Here is a 22,916-nt window from a genome sequence, read left to right as displayed (position 1 = left end):
GGCAAAAACAATGTGCCCACAAATTACCACATAGGTGGAAACCCATTAAGTTCAGAGAAAGTTATTAGGGACCTGGGGACCCAAGTTGATAGCAATCTCTCCTTTGAAAACCACATTGCCAAAGTGGTTAGAAAGACCTTCTACATAGCCCTCCTCATCACGAAGGGTTTCACATCTAGATCAAGAGAGGTAATTGTGCCCCTTTATTCATCCCTCATCAGGCCCATCATAGAATACAATGCCCCTTTTGGGATGTACCTTACCCAACACCTGCAGCAATTAGAAAGACCCCAAAAGTATCTCACCAAGAGGATCAAGGGTCTCAAACAGATGCCATATGCTGCTCGGTTAAAAAAACTCCAGCTCTACTCAGTTGCATACCGCCTACTTCGAGGCGATCTATACCTGACATACAAAGCTATGTCAAATCCAGAATTAATGGACATGCTCCACCTCAGTAAATCTAAATCCCTTAGAGCCACATGCTCGAGGGACTTGAACCTCAGCACAGAAATAAATAGAACTTGCTGGAGGGACAGGTTCATAACCCAGAGGCTCCCTTTGCTCTGGAATAGAATTCCAGTTCATGTGAGGCAGAGCACCTCACTGAATCTCTTCAAGAAGAATCTCGATAAGTGGATGGGGGATCGTAGGTTTGTCCCAGGGATTACTCCCGTGTCAGTATTAGACAGAGGCACAGTAAACTAAACCTTAAAAAGGGCACAGTATACTCAAATCAAGGGGTGGCATAAGCCATACAGAATTGGGCTAGGCTTATAATTGCCCCAGGGCAGATAGCCTAGTATGAACCTATGAACCTATGAACCTATGAACCAAAGACAAAGGCATCTGTGAAGAATAGGAAAAAGACCCGTCACCAGATACTGAATCAACATCTGAGGAATCTGGTTCCCTGAGCCATTTAAAAAGGGTAGAGGTCCAAGAAGCAGCAGATACTGAAATCCCTTGAGGAAGCTTTAGGGCCATTAAGGCAGAGGATCCTTAGGACAGACAAAAATATGATTCAGTTTTTGTCTTTTCATAGAAGGGACATCAGCCCTAGCAAATACCAGAGGTTCCAACCCTTAGCAAAATTGGGTAAGAGAACCAGGAACTTCCTTCCTGACCAATATCTGTGAAATCCCTCTATGAACCTCCAAGAAAATCATCTGTGGCTCCCCCTTGATATCTGGATCAGATACCTGCTAAGCCTCAGAGGACATGCGAAAAGACAGATCAATGTCTGCCTCTAGCAGGATCATGGCAAAGGAATCCGACATAGACACCAAATGACCTACAGAGCTATTACCTGCTTCTAGAGGGACATCCAGTGGAGGCTGGACAGCTAAAGAATTCAGTTGAAACTTTTTGGCCTTCTTTTTACCCAGCAGAAGTATCTTGAGGTTAAAGAAATTTGCAATGATGCCCTGGGCTAATTGTTTAAGCCATTGGTTTTCAAGATAAATGGCTAGGGAAGACAAATGTCTTATGAATATCATAGGCACAAATGCCTTACAGATACTACAAGTTCCCTAATCTTGAATTATCTTCTGTTTCCTTCCTCTCCACTTAAAAAAATGTACACTTTATTCAGCAGCTTTTACTGTAATTGTGTTCATACTTTATTACCTTATTTTTGATGTGTGCTCTTACGTGTTCAAGTGCTTTTATTCTGATGCACTTATTACTACTTGTTAGTAGCCTAATTAAATTTATCTGTTATTATAAGCATTTTAGCTTTGGTGTTAGCACTTGTGCTTCAGGCCAGTTACTATACAATAAAGAAGGTTCTTGTGGTGTACACTCTTGTGGAAAACTATTAACAAAACCCTCTCTCCATAAGTCTGCCCAAGCATTTGGAACACTATGTCTGGACAATTCTAATCACTTTCTTCAATGAACCTGGTCGACATGGACATACTGAGACAGTGTATCAACTGTCTCATGTTTACTGACATCCCTCTTCTCCAAGCACAATTCTGCCACCTGCAAGAAATGCATGTACATCAGTAACCTTGAGTCCATGCTCTCTCGCGCCACAGTCAGTAATCCTGACAAAGAGTACATTGCCAGCACAAACACCACACCACTCACATCACATAATCAGTCAAAACACACACACACATCTATGCAAAGATCCTCAATAAAAAACTTATCTAAGCAGCAGAAACCTCCAAAACACACTCACAAACATTCCACATACAACCCCAAACACATCACACACAGCAGACAGCACATCAGTGTTTCATAAACACAGCCTATATGGCAAAACAATAAACAATCACAGCTCACAAGACATAACAATAAACCAAACACACTAGTTATTGGTGACTCAATTGTGAGACACACCGATATCCCCCTCACCAGGCTTGACAAGGAGAAGGTCACGGTCAGTTATCTGTTTGGTGCCAGAATCCACCACATCACGCACGCACTTAAGTCTCTGCACAAGTACAAGTATGACTCTGTCATTGTACATATTGGAGTGAATGACATAAGATGTACCTCCCTGGACTATATGAAAAGATACATGATTGAACTCTCAGAGTATGTGTTCCAGGCAGGTATGACCCTAGCCCTAAGCAGCATCCTACCTTCACCAAGAATGGTACCACAATACCAACAAAAAATAATTGACTTCAACAATTGGCTTAGTTTCTGGTGTCATTCTAAGAGGATCTAGTATTTGTCTGCCTGGGATGACATGGTCGCAGTCCTCGATGCTTTGCCAGAGATGGCATAGACCTGTCTCCACTGGGTTTCTGGATCATGGCCAAGGATCTCGCCTCCCCCATTGTGCCTTTTTTGGTAATGTACCAAAGACAAACCTTGTAACATAAAAGAAATGTCAAAAAGCAAATTGAAGGTCATACTGCTTAACACTAGGAGCCTAAACATGAAAATGGACTCACTGGAAGCCCTCCTTACACTGGAAGATGCTGATGTCTGTCCGATCACAAAAACTTGGTTCAGGGCTGCAGAGAGCACACCTGCCTTACTAGGCTATACCTTGTTCCACACATTCTGACCACAAAATGAGGTTGGGAAGACTAAGAGTGCTAGACTCTCTATCTTCATCAAGAACAAACACACCTCCAGACTGGTTTGCCAGCATGACACAATGAAACTACTCCAGGTGCAACTGACAGTTGGCAAGACACCCAACCAAGTTATAGCTAGTTATAGACCTCCCTCCATGACTCAGTACACCCACTCCTCTTACCTGGATCTATTAGACTCCATCAAGTTAACCCCTAACACCTTGATCCTTGGTGACTTCAGCTACCCCACCATAGACTGGGTGAACTATTCTTGCACTAACACACTGTCTCAATGATTCTTCGACTTCATCAGTTTTAATGCACTAGACCAGCTCATCTCACAAGGGGAGATAACATTCTGGACTTGGTTCTCACTAATTTGGGTGACCGCTGCACCACTCCCATAGTATGTCCTTCCCTGTTTTGATCAGATCATCAGACTGTCTCATTCAAAGTTTCTATCCCACCCACCCCCCCCCAGCCAAAATCAAGCTAAAAAACTTCTCAAAAGCTGACTACAACCTCCTAAGGGAGGGTATCTGTAGCTTCGTACCACCAACCCCCCCAGAGGATGCAGACAACTATGCTGAACAGTACACCAATGCAGTTTACAAGCACCTGTACAACTGCATGGACTCAGCCATACCCAATAGAACTAAAACCTGCTCCTCAAGGAAACATAAACTTGTTTGGTGGACATCCTCTATCAACAGGCTTTACAACAAAAGGAAAAAAACTGTTGTCCAGGGGTAAAAGGGAACAAATTCCAAATTGGAAAAACTCCCTCCTTAGCCTCAACAAGCAAATGAGATCACTAGTGAATGAATCAAAACTAGTCTCCATAACAAAGGGAAACATAAAGTCTTCTTCAGTTACGTCAGGAACCTCCATGGCAAAGCCCAGGTTTGTTCCAAAGTAGTAATTGACATTCTCACTTACAATGATCCTGTTGACTTAGCCAACCTGCTAGCAGATAGGTTCAACACAAACTTCATCCGCTGCCCCCCCCCAAAGGAACTTTCAACATCCCTGATACTTGTCCCACACCTCACATCTCCATAGATCAAGTGTTACAGGCCCTAGCCAAGGCAAAAAACACAGTTTCCATGGGACCTGATAGTATCCCAGGACGTATTCTGCACAGTCTCCAGCAAGAACTGGCTTCACCATTGAGTACCCTATTCAGCCACAGCCTAAGTACTGGCTTCATTCCAACAAAGTGGAGAACCTCCATTGTCATCCCCTTGCACAAAAGTGGTGCCACTACTGACCCGGGAAACTATTACTCCCATTAGCTTGACAAGTCTGATCTGCAAAGCCATGGAGCATATTATTATGGATCTCATAAACAAGGACATAGGCAATCTCTAAGCACTTTACCCCACCTATTTCGGAATCATCAAGGGCAGATCTTGCCTGTTGATCCTGGTTGACTTCTTTGAGACTGTCACCAAGGCCCTGGATGAGGGAACGTCAGTACATACAGCTTACCTTGACTTGGCCAAGACCTTTTTACACAGTCCTTCACTCAGGCATCATTGAAAAGCTAGCATAACTTGGCGTAAATCCCTATCTCATCAGGTGGGTGGCCACCTGGCTCACCGACAGGACCCTCAAAGTCAAAATAGGTGCCTCTACCTCCGATTGCAGACCTGCCACTAGTGGAGTTCCCCAGGGATCTGTTCCGGGAACCCTTCTCTTTGGCATCTACTTCTCAGAGGTACAGGCAAAGACAAAAAGCCTGTGGCTGACCAAGTTTGATGATGACTGTAAGTTAGGTGCTGTCATTGTCTCCCCAAATGATGTTAACATACTGCAAGAAGGTCTCACAGCAACTATTGGCTGGTGCCCAAGTCATGGCCTCAAGCTAAATGCAAAAAAATGTATCATCATACCATATGGCAAAAAATGCAATCCCTACTGATTACCACATCAACTGCAACCCCCTAAGCACACAACCTGTGGTGAGAGACCTGGGTACTCAGGTTGATAACAACCTCACATTTGACCATCATGTAGCTGCAGTGGTCAGAAAAGCCTTTTACTTGATTCATTTCATAAGTAAAGGGATTGCATCTAGAAAAAAGTAGGTTATTACCTCTCTATACTCCTCCCACATTAGACCAATACTTGAGTATAACTGGGATGTACCCCTCCAAACATCGGCACCAACTGGAAAGGCCACTGAAATACCTCACAAAGAGAATCCATAGCCTCCAACACCTGTTCTATGCAGACAGGCTTAAATCACTATTATTCTACTCAATATCATTCAGATTGCTCAGGGGTGAACTGCATCTCGCCGACAAGGCAATCTCGGACCCTGCCCTACTAGAGATGCTCCATATCCGTAAGTCTAACTCCTCACGCACTACCTGCTCAAAAGGCCTGGACCTAATATATGACATTAACAAAACCTGCTGGAGAGACAGGTTTGTCTCCCAGAGGCTGCCATGTCTCTGGAATAGACCTCCCATACACGTCAAACAGAGCACCTCGCTGACCCTCTTCAAGTGCAACCTTGATGAGTGAATGCGAAACCCTGCAATTTGTCCCAGGGGTTCCACCTGTGTCCCTCACTGACAGGGGTGACAGATGCTGACTGAGGTTTCTTTTTGGGGATAAACTCTTAGCTAGTCTTGTAAGAGTCCCAGGGCCATTGGCCTAGTAACCTTCTATAATCCTATGATCCTAAGAATTATGGTCATGGGAAGCACCCCAAACAAAACAGACACTGCTCATAGGTTCATAGGTCGGTACTCGGCTATCTGCCTGAGGGCATTTATAAGACTAGCCAGAGTGTGTCAGCTTTCACCACCCCATTAATTAATTAACTGAGCCTCTGTCAAGAACAGCCAATGAAGTGATCCCAGAGGTGTATTTTCTGTTACCCATCCACTTGTCAAGGTTTCTCTTGAAGAGTGTTAGTGAGGGGCTCTGCTTAATGTAGTTAGGAATTTTGTTCCAAAGCATGGGGAGTCTCTGTGACAGGAACCTAACCCTCCAGCATGTTCTATTTATTGTTTTGGTGAGGTTTAGCTCACTAGAGCAAGTGGCTCGCATTGACTTGGATGTCTTTAGGTGGAGTGTGTCCATCAATTCTGAGATGGACATGTCTTTGTAAGTGAGGCAGAGATCACCTCTGAGTAAGCGATATGCCACTGAGTACAGCCGGAGTTTTTCCAGTCGGGCTGCATAGGACATATGTTTGAGGCCAGTAATCCTCTTGGTGAGGTACTTTTGTGGTCTTTCCAGCTGTTGGAAGTGTCTTGTGGGGTACACCCCAAATGGGGCATTGTACTCTATAATGGGTCTGATGAGTGACGAGTAGAGGGCCACTATAACCTCTTTATTTCTATATGTGAACCCTTTAGTAATTAGATGGGCTACATAGAAGGATTTCCTAACTAATTTGGCAATATGATTGTCAAAAAAGAGATTACTATCTACCTGGGTCCCCAGATCTCTTATTACCTCTTCTCTATTAATGGGGCTGCCACCTATGTGGTAATTCATGGGTGTTTTCTTTTTCCCAAATGGGGTGATTATGCATTTTTTGGCATTTAGCTTGAGACCATGACTTTGACACCAGGTGTCCGTCTCAGTAAGGCCCTTTTGGAGAATGTCCATGTCAGCCGGAGAGTCAATTATGGCTCCCAGTTTGCAGTCATCTGTGAACTTGGTTAACCATAGTCCTTCTGTGTTTGCCTGTAATTCTGAGAAGTATATGTTGAACGGTAGGGGTCCCAGGACTGAGCCATGTGGGACACCACTTGTGACTGGTTTAGAGTCAGACCTGGAGCTCGCTATTCTTAGCATGTGAGTTCTGTCTGTAAGCCAGTTTGCAACCCCATCTCGTGACATAGGGGTTTATGTTCAGGCTGGTGAGTTTTTCTATAATTCCTGAGTGGGGAATGGTGTCAAAAGCCTTGGCGAGGTCAAGGTAGGCTGTGTGAACCACCTTCCCCTCATCTATGGCCTTGGTGACTGTCTCAAAGAAGTCAACCAGGTTTAGTAGGCATGATCTGCCCTTAACAAAGCCGAACTGGGTCTGGTCAAGTGTTTGAAGGTTCCCAATGTCTTTGTTAATAAGTTTCATGATGATGTACTCCATAGCCTTGCAGACCAGGCTAGTCAGGCTTATGGGGCGATAGTTACCAGGGTCAGTTGTGACCACTCCTTTGTGGAGCAGAATAACTGTTGCTGTGCACCATTCTATGGGCACGTAGCCTGTGGAGAGGTTGAGGTTAAACAGTGTGTTTAGGTGGGGGGTTAGTTAGTTCTGTTGTTCATGCAAGACGCAGCCTGGGCCACCATCTGGCCTCACTGAAGCTGTGCTCTTGGATTTTGAAAGGGCTGTTTTCACCTGTGCGTCTGTGATTTCCCGGACACTACACTTTTCCGGTATTGTTGTGGGTCCTTTTGGGGGTGAGAGGGGGGTGAAGTTTCCACTGAATCTATCTGCCAGGATGTTGGCAATATCAATAGGTTCAGTATATTTTGTGTTATTTTGCACTAGCTCAGAGCATATCTGTGAGTTGCCACTTAGATTCTTGACATAGCTAAAGAAGGCTTTGTGGTTATCTTTCGAATCCTTGGCTATTTTTCTTTCAAAGTTAGCCTTGGATGATTTTATGAGGGACCTTAGTTCCTTACTGATACTGATCAGGGATGTTTTTCCTTCTTGGGATTTGCTTTTTTTTTCTGAACTAGTTTCCTCCTTCTATTGTATAGCCTGTCTATGATGATCCTTATCAGAATCTGCCTCCCACACTGACGTTTTCCCTTCTTGGATGACATGAAATCTAGGTAGTAAAATAACATACAAGACCGAGAAAAGTAAAAAAAAAAACAAAATCCAACAGGGCACTTACCTGGTGTTGCTAAATATTCAGTACAGCAACAAGGTATTTAGACCAATTAGCAAAAATGGCATTTGAACTGGAGGCAAAGAAGTTCTGGGTAGTTGCATCCGTACTTCCCTTTTATCCCCTACATTCTGTGTTAGGAGCATAAATGTGATGTATGGCACATATAAAATTGTTTTTTTAGGGTTTTGCATATAGGCTAAGTGTCAGGCTGCCCTGGGCAGGAGAATGCTGCAACAATCATAAGGAAGGACATCAGTTGATATCCTGGTAGTTCATAGGTTCATAGGTGTTTGCTAGGCTAATGGCCACAAGGGCCTTTTTACGCCTAGCCATGCACCCCAAATCTCTAACAAGTTCTGATACCCTTGATAGGTGTAAGCAGAGGCTTGGGAGATGTTCTGCAGATGAGTAGAGTCTCACTATCATTAACCCTACAGTATAGCTCACTGCAATATTCTTGTCAAGAAGGTACTAGTACTTGAATCACTGCTGTATGATCAGATGGTGGAACTAAATGTTTAGTCTGTAAAAATAGTGTTTGTTTGAAAATATGAAAACTTGATAATTGCCAATATTTAGACTTTGGGTGTGAGGGAGTGAGTTGTCAAGCATATTGCCCAGATGACTGGTACAAGGCATAAACTCTGTTATTTTTCAGCAAAACGATGAAAGGAGACAAAGAAAAGGCTGACAGTGGGTACACAGAGGCATATATTACACTGCCTTAGACTTTCACAAGTTGAATTTAAGGTGAACAAACTCTTCCTTTGATTGAATGGCCGCTGAACAGGCTTCAGGATTAATAAACTGGAATCTAGACTTGTAATGAAAGGAAAGGTAAAGCTGAATGTTATTAGCATAATAATGATATTGGATCCCTTCCCTATCATGACATATATTAATAGTAAACTGTACACCATGAATTATAATGCAGCAATAATCAATCCCTGCTGAACCTAACTTAAGTTGGGAATTGTCAAATGAATTAGGAAGTCATAAATCTTACCCGTAATGACCCAATAAGTAATAAGCAAACCATGTGAGCATTGCAAAAGGAACGACACAGTAAGTACATAGCTGAATGATTAACAAGTCATGATCCTTGATGTCAAATGCTGCCAAAAGATAAAGAAGATCTATAATCAGATATAAAAGCTTCAGACTCATATTATCAGCAGGTTTCTCGTATTATCAGAAGGTCACTGACCCCTCATACAAGGACAGTGTCATTACTGTGAGGAGATATAAAACCAAACTAATGTGACTCAAGAAGGTCATGAGAAGTAAGATGTGAATTTTTAGTACTTTCTGCTGTATAAAGACATACTGCCTAGCGCAAGGTTTACAAATCATGCCACACTATGGCTATATTTTCTGTACACATGTGAGGTGTTCTGTAATTACCTGTGGAGTGTTTCAGGCTTCATCTATGAAGTCAGAAAGATGCTGCACTTTGTTATTCATTTGTACTGTGTCAGACGAATACGACTCCTTAACATGCAAGGTAAATGAGGCTCATTACTGCTATAAGTATAATTGCTGTTATGAACAGATCTGTGCCAGAGGGAAACTGCATTCACTGACTCATTGTTGCAGACCTGCATGAATGTGGAGAATTTTCTTTAAAGCAAATTTAGACCTTCTGAACAGTGAAACACATTTTAAGAAAAAATTCTGTATGCAAGCACTATTCACACGTGTGCAGCTCTCCTAATATGGTTATTATATATTTGGCACGTTGTTCCTCCAATAAACAGTTTGTATGCCGACTTACAATGTCCAGCAATGAAATTATAGAACACCAGTGTATGTCTGCATGGATCTTTCTGTACCATACTAGTGTGTGTATTGGAGGGGGTGTAATTTTATGTATGACATGACACTCTGCATGTGGTTATGAGTTGCATGTGTACTTTAACCTTAGCACATGCTTATGACACATCTATACATGTATATATACATATTTGTTCATAGGTAAGTACCAGGCTATCTGCCCTTGTGAGTCATTTTAAGCCTAGCAAATTTCCTTTTTGGTAAGATTGGCCTTACCCATCCCATGGTCAATAATTATGTAGTGCCTCTAGTGACAATATATGGGATCACGCTATAGATAATATGAGGTGCTTCATACAAAGGATAAAACATTTTGGAGCTGCGTCTCTCCACACGTGATGCCATAAACCTCCTGTAATAGAGGCCCATTGGATATAATGACATCAAGTGTTTCAGCTATATATCTTCTGAATGTCCACGGCATTTTCTTTTTTCTTTTTAAGTTTTTGTGGATACACTCAGGCCAATAAAGCCAAACCCCACTAGCTGTGGGCATGCATGTTAGTAATCACCACCTCTTTCATCAGTCAATACTTTATCAATAACCAATAATTTAAAACATTTAAAAGCTTCACAGTTCATTGCATGTCTACTTAAAACACTTGCCATGTTCTTCATGTGAACACTATAATGCAGTGGCAATATGAGCAGTGTGCACCCCCTAATTTTGCAAATATATTTTCTTTGTATTGGAAAAAAAAGCATTTGTCCTTAGTAGTTCCTTTTCCACAAAATTAAGGGCATATTTGCGTCTCTTGGATGTCATATTCGTTTTGTGGGATGGAGGTGATGGATAACCTTATTGAATTATTACATATATAAATCACACTATTGAATTTTTGGCTTTTAGACTTTCTTCACCTTATGTGGGAATTAACTTTTTATGGCGACTGTCAAAGTAAGTTGGAAGCCTTGGAATTAAAATGGCAATTGAGACACCCAGATCTGCTCTGAGTTACAGCACAACTGCACTAAAATTACAGAACCAACTGATATTACCAACATCCTGGCAGATAGGTTCAGTGCTAACTTTACTTCCCTCTCATCCCCTAAAGGGCCCATATCTATACAGAAAGAATGCAGTGTCCCTGTAATCACAACTTGTTTAACATAGCGAGACAGTGTTGCTGTAAGAGTTATAGTAATGGAAAAAGTCTGGGCGACCGGACCTTTTTCCATTACTATAACTCGGATTTACAACATGCACGCTGACCAATCAGTGTGCACGTTTTTGAATATTAATGGGGGGTTGTTGTATAATAGCAAATAATTTGCAATAGGTGACAAAGGGAGATAAAGGGGGGGGGGCAGGTTGGAAAAAGAGACCTCTCCTTCAGTTATGGAAGGAAGGCTTTACTCCCTCCTTGTTTTTTTATAGGTTTAAAGATTACTACTACACTAACTGTCATTGTGGGCCATTTTAAGTCTAGCCATTTAACCCTTGTGGGAATCAAACCATACACCTTGTGTTTACAAGGTAAATAGCTTAACCATTATGCCAACCACCCTCACTTTCCTTATTTATGAAAGTGGTTCTGCTACACTGATAAAGTTAGGATATTGTATGGTTACTGAGCATTGATGATGCAACTGCCAGTAGGTAAGGTAAGCAGTCTGTCTTGCTAGTTTGGTGACTGCTGTTTTATAACAGAACAAACAATATTCTCATGGAATATATTATCAAATGAAATTGCTTTAGTTTGTAATAAGTTGAGAGAAACTGACCAGGCAGTACAAATTTGCAGACAAACTTAATGTGGAAGGTAGAGATAATTTTTTCATGTATTTGGTTTCTTTTCAATGGGCTTAGGTTGAAGGAACATCCTTTATCAGTTGTAAAAAATACCACTACTCTTTTCCCATTTCTCATTTGGAATTTTCTTATGATTAGGAGATGTGATCAAGATAAAAATTCTTGCTCATAATTCCTTATAGTGTCTGGAGTTTACCTATGCCGATGTGCTTCAATACAAAGAGAAAATAAAGGGGAAAAAAAGAAAATGTAGGAGTAGAAAGTGTTTTGCAACTTTCAAATCTGTAAAATACTCCTCCAGTGTGGAAAAGCAAACCATATCACTGATCCTGTAACAGCTTTTACGTCTGTAATACATTTCATGATGTCACATGGGAAAAAGAAGTATGGCAGTCCAAAGTGTATTACAGTTTTTAAAGTTGTTTGAAGGCCCTGCTACTACCCTGTGGTGGTTGTTGTCTACTATGTAGCATGTGACTAAAGTGCATTAGCATTGATGGTTATTTAGCAAACTTTAAATACATTACTTATATGAGTAAGCGCTTAATAAGTTTTTGTTTTCCAGATTTCAGAGCAAAATCTATGTACTCCATGCTCATCAAAGGATTCTCTACTGGATCCATTTTGATAGCTATTTATGTCCATCGGTTGCATAGCAATGAATAAACGATAACCATACTGAATACTGTATCATAAAATGTTAGTTAAATATTATATTAACAGGGATACTTGTGTTTTAAGCTACATAATTCTCTTTAGGGCTGTAAAATATATCACTAATGGAGAAAAATGTAATGGTCCAGGTTGTGTGCTACAGGAACATACAGATAAAAGGCATATATTCTAGCAAGTTTATTCATATGTTACAGCCATCACGTATGCAGTTACCCCTTCTTAATCCTTTTTTTAACCAGTATAACAAGTTGTAGTCTGTTACTGCTTCTTGCAGTACATTCCAAAGTTCTGCCACTCTTTTTTATAACAATTCCAGCAGTCTGTTTACTGAATTGCTCCCTATTCAACTTTTCAGGGTCACTTTCCCTTAGTGTATACAATCCTTTAAACTATACCCTTATTTTATGCATAGTGATAATTTGTTATGCTTTTCCACCACCTTTACTATTCTCTAATTCTCTATTCAAGTCCAAGCATGCCAAACTCTTAGTATCTCTATACATAGCCTCATCATACCATTTATCTCAAATTTGATATATCTATATTGTTTCATCTCTATGTTGACCCTCTATTCACTTGGATGGCCATGGTGGTGCAGCGGTTAGTGTTGCTACCTCACAGCAAGAAGTTTTCCAGTTCGCTCATTAGCTGGGGTGCCTTCCGTGCGGAGTCTGCACATCCTCCCTGTGGTTGTGTGGGTTTCATTCTGGTTTCCTTCCACATCCCAAAGACATGCTGTAGGTGGATTGGATACTCTCAATTGGCCTAGGTTTGAGTGTGTGTGGAAGGTTGGGTGTCAGGCTGACAACTCGACACTGTAAAACTCCACTGCCAATCGTGAGCAGATGGGTGATCTGCTGTGGCAAACCATAACTGGGAAAAGCTGAAAGAAGAAATTGACCCTCTATCTACTTAATTTTATTTTCTATATGCAGCCACCAAAACTGGATATGGTACAACAGATGTAATGTTAAAAGTATCCCAAAGGAAAATTATTCAGATTTTCGGGACTTCATACATCCACGTATGCACACCATCAGTTTGTTGAACAGTGACATCTATATGTCTGTCTTGTTGTCTGTCTTAGTCTATCTGCCTGTCTATATATATTTAACATTGTATCAGCACAGGTGCATTCATGTGCATGTGTACACACACATCCACACCCATACAAACACTTACACAAACCCACATACACACACAAACACACACACACACACACACACACACACACACACACACACACACACACACACACACACACACACAGAAAGGCACCTGTACACTAGTAATGTGGTACATGTGTATGCTTATAATAAAGAGGTTTTTATGGTTTACATACAATGATTTTGATTGGCAGAGTGACTTGCTTTCTCTTTCAAACAGGCTGTGGATGTCCATTTCTATTTTTTAACAGAATAGCACATGAAAAAAATATTTCCTTAGCAAACTACAGTTATAAAGCTTAGATAAACAGATTTTTGGCATTTTGTATTGATTTTTCCACACATTATGTATTATCTTAGAGTTACTATTTAAGATTAGACTAGTGTTAGTACCTTATAATGTGGCAATTGATTTATGGGATGCATTTTAAGCATTTTTTAATGCTTTAATGTGCAGAAAGATTTTGGGGATATACTGTAATGTAGTTTTGTATACAGATATCATGAAATCCCAGAATATTGCTGGCAGGTTAGTTTTTCCGATATCTGTCATTATAGATTATACATCTAGTCAACAAACTGACATTCAAAACAAATCATGGAAACACAAAATAATCAAAATACTTGTTTTAAATCATAGAATTACAATTGAATAATATGACAAAGCTACATTAATAATTTACCTTTCAACAGCTCAACTATTTTGATTAACTATCGTTGTTATAAAACAATGAAAATCTGAATGTTTCCATAAATAATTTGCACATACCTTCAGTGTGACCTTCAACAGCCCCACACACATACACTTTCTGCAGGATTCAATAAACTCCATGTAGGTTCTACCCAGATGCTACTCGGAGTGTATTTGCATACATGATACTGTGCATTGTGCAGCATTGTGCAATCTCATACCACTAATGTTAATGATGTGCGGCGTGCATAGGGGAGGTTTCATGGCTCACTCTGGTATTACTGGCCATGAAACCTGTATAGTAAATGTGCATGGTTCCAGGGCAAAGGGAAAGCATGCATTTTCTGCAAGATATGAAGTGTGGAACAGAAATGTATATGTCATGATATATTGATTGCAATCATCAGTGATTTCACAATTAACCACCCATTTTGCTAGGAACATGCCAAATACATGCCACAAATATCTGGACATTATGCAAAACTGTGGACAGTTTGCCATTTGTGTTTTAATTAATTTCTTTATCCTTTTTTTAATTTATTTTTTTTATTGGCAGTGTCTGCACCATGTGTTGCTTGGCATAAGCATGTTTAGCTATGCTCAGCTGGTATGAGCAAAGTTCAACAGTGCACAAATTGAAGGAATGGACCAGGCATATAGTAGACAGGATCCAGGCAACCAAACATATGAGACAGATGTATTTAATTAATAATATTGGGCATCACAAAACCACAGTAAGTGGTGTTGCACTTCAGTTAACAACGAGAAACTTACAATTACTACTAAGACAGCAGATATCCATCTAATTAATCCCTTGCCAGTAGGTGTTAAGTGTAGGGGTGGAATGCAGATGGCACTGGATTCTAGTACAGGGTGTGCAAGTTTAGTTTTACTGTTGTGAGATTGCAGATTATAGCAATAAAATGTAAGATATACAGATGTTTTTTCAATCTTCTTCTTGTAATAGCTGCAGGTGTAGGAGAACCACATGTACAATAAAATTGACTAGCCCATTTACACAAGTGCCTGTATACCAACTCAGCTATAAATCACATTGTTTCCCACTGTTGAACATCGCTTACTATCATGCAAACATGGTGCCTCTCATTGTGCACCCTCACCTACCATGTTTACATGATGTTAAGTGATGCACAATGCTTTTAAATGTTGCAAATCCAAAATGAGCACACACTCTCAGTAAGCATGAGACAGGGAATAGGTGGAAAACAAAATATAAACCACAATTTCCAGGAAATGCTCAATAGACATTGCACTTGAGCTATGGCAGGCATGTCTGGAGTTGCTGGAGAGGGGTGCACTTTCCAGCGCCGCATTGGGGTGACCAGGAGCCCAAGATTTTTGTTGGACTCCTCGTTAGAGAGCATGGGGCCAGATTGCTACAGCAGGACTGTTCTGGCTCAGAATATAAATCTGAAGCCTGGAATAATGTTGTCAGTGGCTTAACCAGTGCAACAGGTATCCCCCACACAGGTGAGCAATGCAGATATCATTTTGAAGACCTCCAGAGAAGGAAGTGGGATACCCTCGAGCTTTGGATTGGGGAATGTCAGACAGGGGACACCCCACAGATACTTAAGTATCAATTTCAGTGAAGAATTGTAAGAGTTAAAAAGCTGAATATAGTCAAGACCGGTGCTCATAATGGTGTTCTGTCCTGTTTTTTCCACAGCTGCTGATGACCGAGTTACAAATGTTCAATCCGATGCCACACTTCTAGTAATGATGCGAAAAGCATGTGGTATGTATGCATCAGAACAGTACTGTCTAAACAGTATTTTAATAATAATAATAATAATAATAATAAAAATAATAATAATAATAGTAATTTGTATAGTAATTTTATAGAATTAAAAGTTAAGGACCACTTAGCTGGTATCTAATAGAGTTTTATTAAATTAAGCATGCATTTCTAAACTGTAAAAGGAGAGGTATGCATGCAGTAGTCTTTAGGGCAAAAGAAAAGTACAGTACTTTAGCGTAGCCATCGGTTGTGGGTTAACCACACTCCCCAAATATACAATACTGATAGGTTTTCATCATTATTGGAATGCAACTTCATGCCTCTATACCAGTGGCACAAATGATTTCTGTAAACTGTATTCAGTATAATTGGAACACACAAATGTATGAAATTGAGCATACATATCACAACTGTAAAAGAAACTATGCATGCCATAGACTGTAGTACAGAGCAGTGGTGCCATATTCTCAAATAACAGTGGGCATGGATCTGTAAACTGTAAAAGGAGAGGTATGCATGCAGTAGTCTGTAGGGCAAAAGTAACATACAGTAGTTTAGCATAGTCGTCATTTGTGGGTTCTAAAATCACACTTCCCAAATATACAATACTGTTATGTTTCCATCATTATTGGAATGTAACTTCATACCTTGACACCAGAGGAACAAATCACCTTCTGTAATCAGTATAATTGGAACACGGATATGTGCAATATATGAGCACATCAAGGATTGGTGGCTATATTGCGTTCTATAGTGTGCATCTGTTATAAGTTGGGTAGTCTTAAAAATAAAGAAGAAACCTATTAGGAGTTTGTACTATTAAAAGTAAAGTTAACAGAATAGAGTAAAAGAATTGCATCAATGCTTTGTATGTCACATATGACGTTACTAATGTTCTCCCTTTTTTCTCTCACCCAAACCCTTTCCTCACATTTTTGTGCTTATTATTTTCATTTTTTTTTGGGGGGGGGGTTATTGTTTTCTTTTTTTGCTTATGCAGACTTTTTTATTGTGTTTGTTTTTTCCACAGCACAGCAGGATAGAACTGTCCCATGGGATCCACATGCCCCCACTCCACCAGCTACAGCACAGCTACCTAGCACGTCTCATGCAGTACTTGTTAGCACCCCGTCTGCTTCCCCTGCATGACCTGGCCCTTTAGTTAGTTCTGCCAAAGATAACAGGCCTGTGGCTCCCTATGCACATAGTTGAGAAGGGGGTGAGTTTATCTCCCATTACCAAAAGCCAAGGATGGTGCATAGGATTGTGCTCCACACTGTTGGTGCACACCTACACCAGATTAAGTGCCTGCTCTTCATACTAGTGCAGAGCACCAGTCGGAGGTGCAGATGTCAGGCACTGCAGCAAGCAGTGCAGTGAGGTGACAGTGATAGTCTACTGGGTAAGGACTAGATTCTCACTGTCAACTGCCTTGACATGCATGGGACTGAGATTTCCCATCTCTCTCCTCATCGATGGTGCTCACCCACCTCATGTGTCCTTCAACATCCTTGTCTCTTGTCTTGTTTGTCTTGTCTGTCTGCAATTGCTTTCTCATCTGCCCAGCTTACCTCACCCAGACATTCCTACAGCCCTTCCCCAGCATTCCTCTCTCTCAAAAAAAAAGAGGCACCTATACCACAAAAAAAATAAATAAAAAAATTGTCCCATACATTGCTCTCCATTTCATATGTGTGTTCATTGCACACATGATTCTTTCAAATTCTCTATACAATTCTCTATAGAACATGTTGTGTTGTGGTCACCCTCTCCCTGGGTGTAACAGATCAAATTCAGCCAAATGTGTATATTTTATTCTGGAAGAAATGGAAAGCTATGTTTCTTTCCTACATCCGTCCTGCACATTCCTGCCTTGTTTTCTCACCTGCTTGCTCCCCATTTCACCACTTTCCTATCCTTTCCATTTCTTTTCTTTAAAGAATTATTGTGAGATAGTGCACACCAATGCACAGTAAAAGTAAAAGGTAGCAATATTAGTAAATAAATTTAAAGAATCATACATGCTTGTAAAATTATTACTTCCACCCGTATTCAAACGCAGCACCATCTGCCTTCAACAACAATGCAATAAAACTTGTTGTCACAGAGTCAGTTACACAGCAGATCTATTTAATGCATTCAATAGTAAAAGACACAATTTTGGAAAGATTTCCCTTTGTACTTCCCCTTGCTTGCTCCCCATATCACCGATGTATCTTCTTTATTAAACTCTGATGAAGCAGCATTGTGCAATCCCCTGTAATGGTTTATAAAGCATTAGTGTGTGATACTCCTTTAGTCTTGTACAGCAGTAGTGTGTGATGCTATGCATCACGCAGCATTGATAAGCAATGCTACTACTAAAATTTGCCCCCAAAAAAGGACTTATCACTGGATTAATTGCATTAATTCCTGAAGCCAGAAATTCAGTTAACTAGCAGGTGTATACAACAGCAGTTAAGTCTGCCATTTGCTATACAGTCTCTAAAATACATCTGCTAATCAACTGAGTCTATAGCATCACCTGTTAATGAAGTGGTATATGTATGTTTTTGTTCTGATAGTACTTGGTTTGAATCCAGATTTATGTTAACAGTATGAAATAATTTTATGTGTAAATCCAAATTCTGAGGTGTGATAGTTGTTATGGAGTATCTACAAGATAGATAGATGGTACTGGTTTCCAATCCAACTATAAGATACTTAGAACTGGTTTTGCCACTGCTGCACATTGGTGCGCACCATGCACCATTTTTCAATAATTCTTTAAAGAAAAGAAATAGGGAAGACCAGAAAGTGGTGAAATGAAAAGGAAGCAGGGGAATTCACAAAGTTAAAACAAGGCAAGAATGTGCAGGAAGGATGTCGGAAAGAACCAAAGATATCCATTTCTTCAAGAATGAAACATGAACAGATATGCACATATTTTGCTATATTTGGACTGCTACTTCAAGAGAGAGGGGTGACCACAGCACAATCTGTTGTATAGGGAATTAGACCAAATCATGTTTGTCATGAAGACACGTGTGTGAAATGGAGAGCTATGTATGGGAAGATTTTTTTTTTTTTGAGAGAGGAATGTTGGGGAAGGGATGTAGGAATGTCTGGGTAATGTAAATTTGGCAAGTGAGGAAGCAATTGAAGCCAGAAAAGACAAGAGACAGAGATGGTGAAGGACACATGAGTTGAATGAACACCATTGCTGGGGTGCGGGTGGGGATATCGTGAACTCATGGATGTCAAGTTGGGTGAGAGGGAGAATTGTGTCCTCACCCACTGGACTGTCATCACTGCCACTTCACTGTACTAATGGCTGTAGTGTCTGACATCTGCATCTCCTTGTGTTATTTAATAAAATGATGAAGAGCAGTGTCTCCAGTCAGCATAGGTGAGCACCAGCAGTGCAGTACACTGTTCTACTCACCATCCCTGGCAGTTCATCATGGTGATAAACTCACCCCTCTCCTACTGTACCCAGAAGGGGCCATAGAGCCTATTCTCTGGGGTAGAACTACCTGAGGGGCCAGGTAGTACAATGGCAGCAGCGGGGTTACTACCAGATACTGCACCAGTTGTGCTGGGAAGTGGTGCTGTAGCTGGTGGAGTGAGGAGAGATGGATCCTGTGGGACAGTCCTACCCTGCTGTATTGTGGGAAAAAAATAAAAAAGTAAATACAAAAAATATAATAAACACCCCCCCTGAAGAAAAAGAAAAAGAAAAAAAAGAGAGAAAAGGGTTGGTGTGAGAGAAAAAAAAGAGAGAACATTAGTAACTTCATATGAGATATACAAAGCATCGGCACAATTATTTTACTCTATTCTGTAACCTTTACTTTTAAAACTACAAACCACTAACAAATACCTTTGTTTACTGTTCAGACCACCCAGCTTCTCACAGATGCACAATATACTACAGATTGCAGTAAGCAATCATTGGTGTGTGTATATATTGCACATAATATATTAGATATATTTAATATATTTGATAAGTGTGGATTTTGAAGGCAGGACCTATGACTATTTTGGCATATAATCAAAATGTCAATCGCACATTGGCGACACAAATAATGCGACTTCAAACAGCGACAGTTGAAAATGTCAAACTTCGGTATTCCAAAATGCAAAAATCTCACCCCCTTTTTGACGCATGTTAGCACTTGTTTGTAGGTGTGGAGCAGTTGGAAATGTCGACTTTCAGAGTTTTTGTGACATTATGAGGAATCAGCATTATGGATTTCATGTAAAGGAGTCAATGAAATGCACATTCGCTGATGGGAGATTGACATATTGATAGTAAACCTACAACTTTGTAATAATGAACTGTTGTTTTGCCCAAGGGAGTAATGAATGCATACTTTCCTATTACAACACCTTAAATACGACTTGCTAGACGGCTACCAACCGTCTGTATAATGTTAAATAATGCAGTGGGTGAGCACGACTTGAACCAGTAAAACAAAGTGTTTAATGATGAACACTACAAGCGAAAAAACTTTTAAAACTTTTAAAAGTTTTTTCACTTGTAGTGTTCATCATTAAACACTTTGTTTTCCTGGTTCGAGTAGTGTTCACCCACTGCATTATTTAACATTATACAGAGGGTTGGTAGCCGTCTAGCAGGTCGTATTTAAGGTGTTGTTCTTGTTCTCGTTTTGTACTTTCCTACTACAGTTAAGAAATGAATGCTCAATTTAATACAACTATAAAAGTAACAAATAAATGCATCATAACTTTTAATGCTAAAATTACCCCACTGTTGGGATGCATACATATCACATGCATCTAGCATCCATGGCAATCTAGCGGCATGGGCTCTCACATTCAGTTCCCAGTCTGTGACAGCTGTTGAAAAAACAGAATGCAACAGAATACCACTAAGTATGTCAATCCTGACTATATCCAGCTTTTAACTTTCACAAGTAATCTCTATAAGTGATACTTACACATCTGTGGGGTGCCCCTAGTCCTGCATTTCTTGATCCAATGGTCGAAGATATCCCTCTTCCTCATCCTGAGGGCTCTGTACTGATTTCTACTATATTCACCAGTGCAGGGGATCTGATATCACTGGTCGGAACCTGGGCCAGACGATTGAATGCCTCTGCCTTGTAATCCAAGCCATGATAGCCCCTCTCCAACAGCCTGGGCCCATATTCATTGACTAAGAGTCCAACAAGCACTTTGGACTCCTGGACACCCCACGTTTGAGTACGTAATCTCAAAAACTCTCAAGGAACAACACTCATGGCTATCACAGATCAAGATCAATGTAGAATAATGTTTTCCCACCAATTGCAGGTATCAAGCTTACTGGGAGTGCACACTTTCTGGATTTGAAACATATGAAAGTATTGCGCAGCACTTGCCATCACGTAAACATGTTCGGAGTGAGTGTGCATTGCCCTGAAATGTGTGTGCACAATGGCCAATAGTATTCATTGAATGCATAAAATTGTATGTGTGTGGCTGTCTGGGTCCTATCTGCTACATGGATTGCCCATTTGTACAGTCTGTGCACTGTCACTCTGCATGCAAATGAAATGCACATAGCCAAAGCAGTTTGTGCTAAGCGGCACATCGAGCAAACAATGGCCCCAAAAATAGAAAAAAAAGTATAAAAACTGGAGAATTAGTTGAAATATGGAAAATCAATCTATGACATACACAGTAGAAAATGTTAGTACATATGAGATATGACTACATAGGTCTGAATCCTGACTCTCACTGGAATGCACTGTCACAAAACAGGAGAGGGGACTTTTATCTATCTTTGCCCCACAAAAACCTTTGCAACAAATACATGGCATAATTTCTCATACAACCAAGTGCAACTGAATCTACACTGATATCAAGCCACAGCCTGATATTTGTAAATGATATTTGTAAATGTATTCTATGTAATATATTTGGATATGGCACACTTACTGGTCACAAAACCTGCTATGATTATTCCTTGCAAATATATAGCTGTGTTCTACCTTTCTGTGTTTTTTGGTAATTCATCAGTTATCTGATCTATAGTTAGAGACATGTGGTGTATAAGCCAATCAACATAATTTACCTTAAAATGTGTGAGGATATTCACTGAGGACAATATGATATGCTGTTGCCATCAAATTAATGGAAGGTTGAATACTATGAGCAAGCATAGACTGCTGTTTTTGGGTGGCGAGCAAAGGTGGGTTCCTGTTATGGAACATGAAAGGGTATAATGTTCTTTCAAGGGGGGGTGGACCCAGGCTGAGCTACTGTTATCACACACACAAGGCTATGTTGCTCTTGTTGCTCTCCTTGTCTTGCATCCTGCCTGTTTGATCTTGTGAGGGTTGTGAAGTCAGAAACTGCAATGTGTCTCTTTACTTTCTAACTTTTCTGTTATGATTTCCCATTTCAGACAGATGTTGCTAAACTGAGGACATGCAGTGATCATCGTTACTTTGGGGAGATATCAATGTGTGAATCTTTGAAGCCTGAGGCCTACTACTTGCTAATGGACACATACAAGTCAAATAAGTCTTTGCTGTCACATGTGATATTATTTTTTGTGCAAATCTCCCACTTTGTAGTTGCTTACTGTACCAAGTGATAACATGTCATGATATTATTATACAATATAGTACATATTCAGGACTTACTTTGTAAATGCAGCAGTTGACACAGTGTTAGTTAAAGGCTGACTGTGATGCAAGTAGTACACAGCCAATATATAGGGAGGTAAAGGCTGTGGCTCTGAGATGGGGCCGGCAGAGGTTGCAGGGTTCCGGTATTGTGTCCCTTTCCACTCTGTAGCACTCGACAATGTCCATGTCATGTATGTTGTGATAAGTTAAACGTGGCCTGAAAACTCTTCTGTGTCTTAACCTAGGCCTATTGGCAGCAACAGCATTGCCGGCAGCCTATAGCACGTACAAATGGAGTTAAGTAGCAGCAGCAGCTCCTAACATTCTGCCTGTGCAGACCTTTTGTGTCTGTACTCCACTACTTTTGAAATCCACAGGAAAAATCAGCACGGAGTCTAAATGGTGGCTTTATAACTTTGTGAATAGCTCCACCAGATTGGTTGATTAGCATTCAGTTCAGCAGCTTATGTTGTAATTAGCATCTCAGAAACATAGCCTAGACAG

This window comes from Protopterus annectens, chromosome 6.part0 (genome assembly GCF_019279795.1).
Source record: "Protopterus annectens isolate FY-2018-M chromosome 6.part0, PAN1.0, whole genome shotgun sequence".
Classification (NCBI taxonomy): Eukaryota; Metazoa; Chordata; order Ceratodontiformes; family Protopteridae; genus Protopterus; species Protopterus annectens.
The sequence above is the reverse complement of the archived record's forward strand: the minus strand, read 5'-3'. Positions refer to the sequence as shown.